Source organism: Pholcus phalangioides, unplaced genomic scaffold (assembly GCF_987345545.1).
Source record: "Pholcus phalangioides strain wild (caught in Gottingen) unplaced genomic scaffold, Ppha-v1.0 ptg000024l_1, whole genome shotgun sequence".
Lineage (NCBI taxonomy): Eukaryota > Metazoa > Arthropoda > Arachnida > Araneae > Pholcidae > Pholcus > Pholcus phalangioides.
Genome location: NW_028301616.1, coordinates 9,039,664 through 9,045,665, shown reverse-complemented (window position 1 = coordinate 9,045,665; position 6,002 = coordinate 9,039,664).

Sequence of the window (6,002 nt, the reverse complement as noted above, 5' to 3'; positions counted from 1 at the left end):
AAAAATTAACAGTCCCATGGGTCGCGAAGCTGATCTTGTTGATTTGGGGTCAAGACGAATTTACCGTGCTTGGGTAAACCTCCAAAAGTTTACATGCTCGACCGGGCATGTAGTTAAAATTGATAGATGCCTGAACCAATATTTTACATGCCCGAAAAAATCACTGGATTTAATTACTTTAAAGTGATATAATTTTTTTGCATTGAAATTTTGAAAGAAATACGAATATTTTAAACGAATATGGTCACCAATTAAGAATTTAAAATTTGTCAAACCGCTCGTTTTCCGGGCTGGGTGTCGGAAAAGAAGTCACCGCTACTAAACCACACATGCACGTCACGTCGTCCATATTCCTCTGCAAAACATCTAACGAATTGGTACATGTTGGAATGTGCGTGTTGTGAACCAAATATTAAATTTATTTCTGTGTAATGCTTGTTATAGCGCTGTCATCTGGCATCAATGTTTTTTCCGAACTATGGTGAAGCGTTGGGATTGAGTTTTGTACCGTTGTAGGCCTGATGCTCTCCGTGGCGAGATTTTTTAACGCGAATATCGACTCCCATTCTCGCCTCGAATTTGGGAACTACAGGAAAACCACTTCAGCCTACCACCACTGTGGCACCGTGGTGTTTGAATCCGGGTTCTATATATGTATGTTTATATATCTCTCTTATACATATGTGCCTATAGTTATTCGCTGGGTGGGGGGGGGGGGCGTGTCTCCGTCCATGAATCCCATTACTATTTTTACCGAAAGAGTTAAATTTACTAAAGAGGTAAAATTAACCGAGAAACTTTAGAGACAGGCCCGTACGAAATACTGGCCTGGGGGACTCGCCGAAGATTCTAGCCCTATGAACTCAGTTGTAGTATATGAGGAGGAAAGACGTTGACAACAAATTTGTATTATGATTGCCAAAGAAATTCTGTAGAATTTTACGCATTGTGTAGGAACACTTTATCATCGTCGATGAAAAATTTTAAAAAACGAAAGTGTTTTAATTTTTTTTTTATATGTCCGCGTCGGGTATGTTGTCGGGAAAAAAAATGTGTGTCCGGTCGAAATTTTTACATTCTCCGGGATGCGAGGCAATATATTTGCCCAGCACTGGTACTGAGTAATAATTAATGGGATAATGTACGGATCATGAGTGGCTGGTATACATCTGTAAAGCTGCCGTAAAGTAAGTAATACACAAACCCAGAAAGAAGTACAGGGCCTGACTTTGACAAGAGGGGGAACTCTGGGCAAAACGGGACTTGTTGAATCTGGCCACTAGGGTAAAGTGGGTTTGGTTTTAGTCAGAAGAATTTATACTCATTCTCCTTGAATATTTAAAAAATCTGGGTACGGTCCATGTCCCCACTCTCACTCCCCATATTGGAACAAGGCTCCATAAGCTGAGATCTTGAGCTGGCCCCCAGGACAGAAATTCACGATCTACAGCGAATTTATGGTGTAGAAAAACAAAATTGCGGCAACATTTGTCCCGTCCCGGGATTCCGTGGTGGAGCCCTACCCTTGGTGGGGGGGGGGGGGGGAAAGCAGAAAACGAACAACAGAGAAAAATACCCGGATATAAGAATCAACCACTTAAGAATTAAAATGGTTGAACTAAACATGGTTCTTAAAGCGACGGATAGCGATGGGTACTGTAATGGAAGATTTGCGACACACTTTTTTTGTCACAAAAAGATGCCAGCTTTAAATCGCCAGTTATTGCTAAAATTGTCAAAGAAATTAGAGGAAAACAAATCGACATCGATGGATGTCAAACTCAAGAAAGCTTCCGGGTATGACTTGTTTCTTTCAAACCGAGCATAACTCCGGTCTACCGGAATGGGCACTTTACTGCCGGAAGTGTGCATGTGCACCTAGCAGTTTTAATGGTGCTTCCTGGGGTAAAAATAAGACTTATGTTTTTGCCGTCGTTAAGTATCTCATAATCGAGTCTGTCATCATCCCGCTCTCCGAGACACTCCATCCCTTCGGGAACGTAAAATCCTAAGATGATCTCATCTCTCTGGGCATTCAGGGGTCTTGTATTCTATCTATTTTTTTCTTCTATTTTTTATTGTTTATTGTTTTAATTTTTTACATAAATACAAGATTAAACAAAAAAAATCAGCCAAGGGGTCTACAGACCCATACTGTATGATACATTGCAAATTTATAATGAATAATAAGGAACACAGTTACTTATTAGTAAACAACATCAACAAACTAAAACGGAAAAACGAAATATTAGAAAAACACATACACACGCACACACAAAATGGGAAGGGGGTTTCAAAAAAAAAAATAAATAAATAAATCAAATGTCAAAACAAAACTTTCACATAATTTGTAGTATTTTTGGCAACAGCAAGGAGTGCAATTTTATGAAATACGCATTGCATTATTTTCAGGTAAGTATATGCAAATATAAATCAATATAATGTTGCAATGCTTAAGATCAAATAGATTCATAATTTAACTGATTGAGGAGCATAGGCAAATCAAAAGAAACTCTCGATGTCACTGATTGAAAAAAGATATTGCTTCACGTGTCTTTTGAAAGGTAATAAGTTAGTAATGTTAAGGATAGCAGGTGGTAAAGCGTTGCAAAATTTCGGGATGAGGTAAGTAAAATGCTTCTTCAGAAGAGTTTTGTGGGTAAGTGGTAGAGAGAGTATATATTGTTCAATCTATTTGAGAAACGGGAACTGTTCAGAGGTGAAGCAAATTGTCGTTTAAAAATAATTATAGTAGATTTGTAGAAATAAAGCTGACGTAGGGGAAGGATTCCAAGACTGAAAAAGTTGTTTTGAAGGAGTCAAATAGTCACTTGTGATAAGTCTTATTGCTCTTTTTTGGAGTTTTATTATTGGTGTAAGATTTGAAATGAAGTCGCCACCCCAGATAGCTAAACCATATAACAGAAGGGAATGAAATAATGAGTAATAAAGTGTTAACATGAACGAGTGATCAATATATGGTTTCAGGTAATATAGTTTGTAAATTACATAGCGAAGTTTACTTTGCAGATATTTTACATGAGTTTTCCATCTGAGGTTATGATCAATATGAATACCTAAGTATTTAATCGTGGAAACCTGTTCGAGACTCTGGCAGTTACAAGTTGAAATGTTTTGGCAATTACTATTGTGGAATATCAGATTATGGTTGAAGTTTATATTAGTCGTAGAAGAGAAGTACATAAACTTCGTTTTTGTTACATTTATTTGTAAGTCGTTACTGATAAACCAATTACGAATTATTAATAAATCGGCGCTTATCGAATTTTCAAGTGAATGGTCGTCATCAGTTGAATAAAGCACTACTGTGTCATCTGCAAATGTTATGATTTTACCAGTTAATTCAATGTTGCAAAGATCATTTATGAATATGTTAAATAATAATGGTCCCAGAACAGAGCCCTGAGGTACGCCTTTGATTGTTTCTAATGGATTACTAAGATTATATCCAACTTTAACTATTTGAGATCTTTGACTAAGATAAGAAGCAATTAATTTATGTGCATTACCTCTGATACCAAAAATATGTAATTTATTGAGTAAGATACGACGGTCGACACTATCAAATGCTTTTTATATGTCCAGGAAAATGGCAATAGTCTTTTTGGATGTATCAATTTTTTCTACAATATACTTAGTGAATGTTAAAAGGGCAGTCTCTGTGTTTCTGTTTGGAAGAAAACCATATTGATTGATAGAAAAAAAAATTATATGCGAGAGGAAAGAAAACATTCCATTCTTAATGATAATTTCAAAAAGCTTTGAAAGTGACGACAAAACTGAAATCGATCTAAAGTTGTTGAGATCATTCGGATCACCATTTTTAGGAATTGGGGTTACAACTGCTAATTTTAATGATTCGGGAAATTCGCCATTTGTAATACAATTATTTATTAAGTCGGAGAGTACGTTTAAGATGTTACTAGGAAGTATTTTTAGAACTTTCGAGTTCAACTTATCTGAGGAAGACCCGGTAGCAGGTAAAGTCTTAATAATTTTTGAAATTTCTTCCGGAAAAGTTGGAGTGAGGTATATTGAGTTGACTATGTGTGACTGGATATAGTGTTTATAATCATCATTTATATTAATATTGAGTGGTGAAATGTTAACGAAGTGGTCATTGAAATTTTGGGCGAGGGTGTTGTTGTCACAGTTTGTTGGTAATGAATTTTGATTATTATCTTTGAATATTATTTCATCCAATAACTTCCAGCGTTTAATTTTCGATGTGTTACATTTCGAAAATTGTTCGGAGTAATAATTATTTTTAGCAATTCTAATTTGGGACTTCACCATACGAGCAACATTTTTATAAGCTATATTTATAGAAACATCAAAAGGGTATTTTCGAGATTTTTTGTATAGATTTTATTTTTATAAGATGTTTTAGTTCGTGTGAGATCCAAGGTTTCTGCTTGATTTTATATCTTGTGTGGTTGACGTTTCTAGTATGGTTTTGGACAATCGTTTGAAGTTTGGATACGAATTCTTCGAACAAGTCACGGGGGTCAGTAGCATTTGATGAAAATGTATAGTTTTGCAAATATCTAATTAGCTTGTTGTAGTCAATTATTTTAGCAGAACATTTTAGTTTGCGACCATTACTAATTACATTAATATTACTGAATAACAATTTACAGAGTATAGGGTTATGATCTGTGATATCAGTGGAAAATATAGATGAATAAATATTAGTAATTATTGGGGAATGACGCAAGAAAATATGATCATGTATTTTCATACATGTTCCGGACTGACGTCTGGTTATATTTCGAATCAAAGGTTGAAAACCCGAACTACATAGATAATCCATGTATTCAATACAAATATTCGATTCGGTATTCAAGAGGTCAATATTTATATCACCAATGATCATAATATTTTTACATTTGGTATTATTTAAAATAGGTTTCAATTCATTGAAAAATTCTGTTACTGGGAATAAGTGGGATCTGTAGATAGAGAAAAAATGGTAATGTTTAAAGATGGTTCAACTAGGGCTATTATTTCAGCAGTATGCATAGTTATAGAAGATATTTGTACCTTAAGTTTGAGTGTCTATCCACTGCTGTGTGTGAAACTTTTTTAATGCTGCCATCTATTTTTCAAACTAAGAGAGGGGTATAATGATTGAATATTTGTACCGTTGTAGGCCTGACGCTCTTTGTGGCGAGATTTTTATCACGGGGATATATGGCCTCGCATTCGCGTCTCGAATTTGGAAAAAAGCCAACACAAAAACCAACTTCAGCCCACCACTTCCATGTGTATGCTATAATTAGATACAGAAAGATTAATGTCTGATGAAAGGGCGGGGACCACAATCGGAATTGGATACGAGCTTCCCGAACGGGGGGGGGGGTGCGAATCACCGAGCGTATGCGTAGTGAATGGAGGAGAGGGCGAATGTTCATCTCTGCCCTCTTGTTTATGTCAATATAAGGCAATTTCACTACTGAAAGTTAATTCTCCCCCCCCCCCTTTCCACCTATGGCCAGAACAGACAGCAATCTTGAGAAGGCGGTAAATTTTAAGGAGGAAACAAAAATCTTTTCATAAAATCATCGATTTTTACTGTAGGGAAAAATTATGTTCTCCCTCCTCCCCATGAACAAGGGGACCCTTACTCGGTGTTGTCTTACCGTGGGGGGGGGGGGGTGCAATAGGATACGACCCGGGCCTCAAGAGAAGGGGGAGGAGCTCACAAATATCACATCTGGTAGAAATTTTCGAGAATAAGCATGTTAATTTCTCTCATCGGACCTTAGTACATCTACTTGGCCCGGGGGCCCAATGATGCTCTTAAGACCGCCCTGCCTTTACTCCTAGTTACAACAATGTCTGATGCCCATTTGTTGATCTGCCCGAAGGACTCTGCAGCCAAAGATGCGGCCCCAATCTGAGCTAGCACTTTCATTTTCACAATTACGAAAAAAATTATTTCATATGTTGAGCGTGCGTGGCGGTGAAAGAGAGAAGTG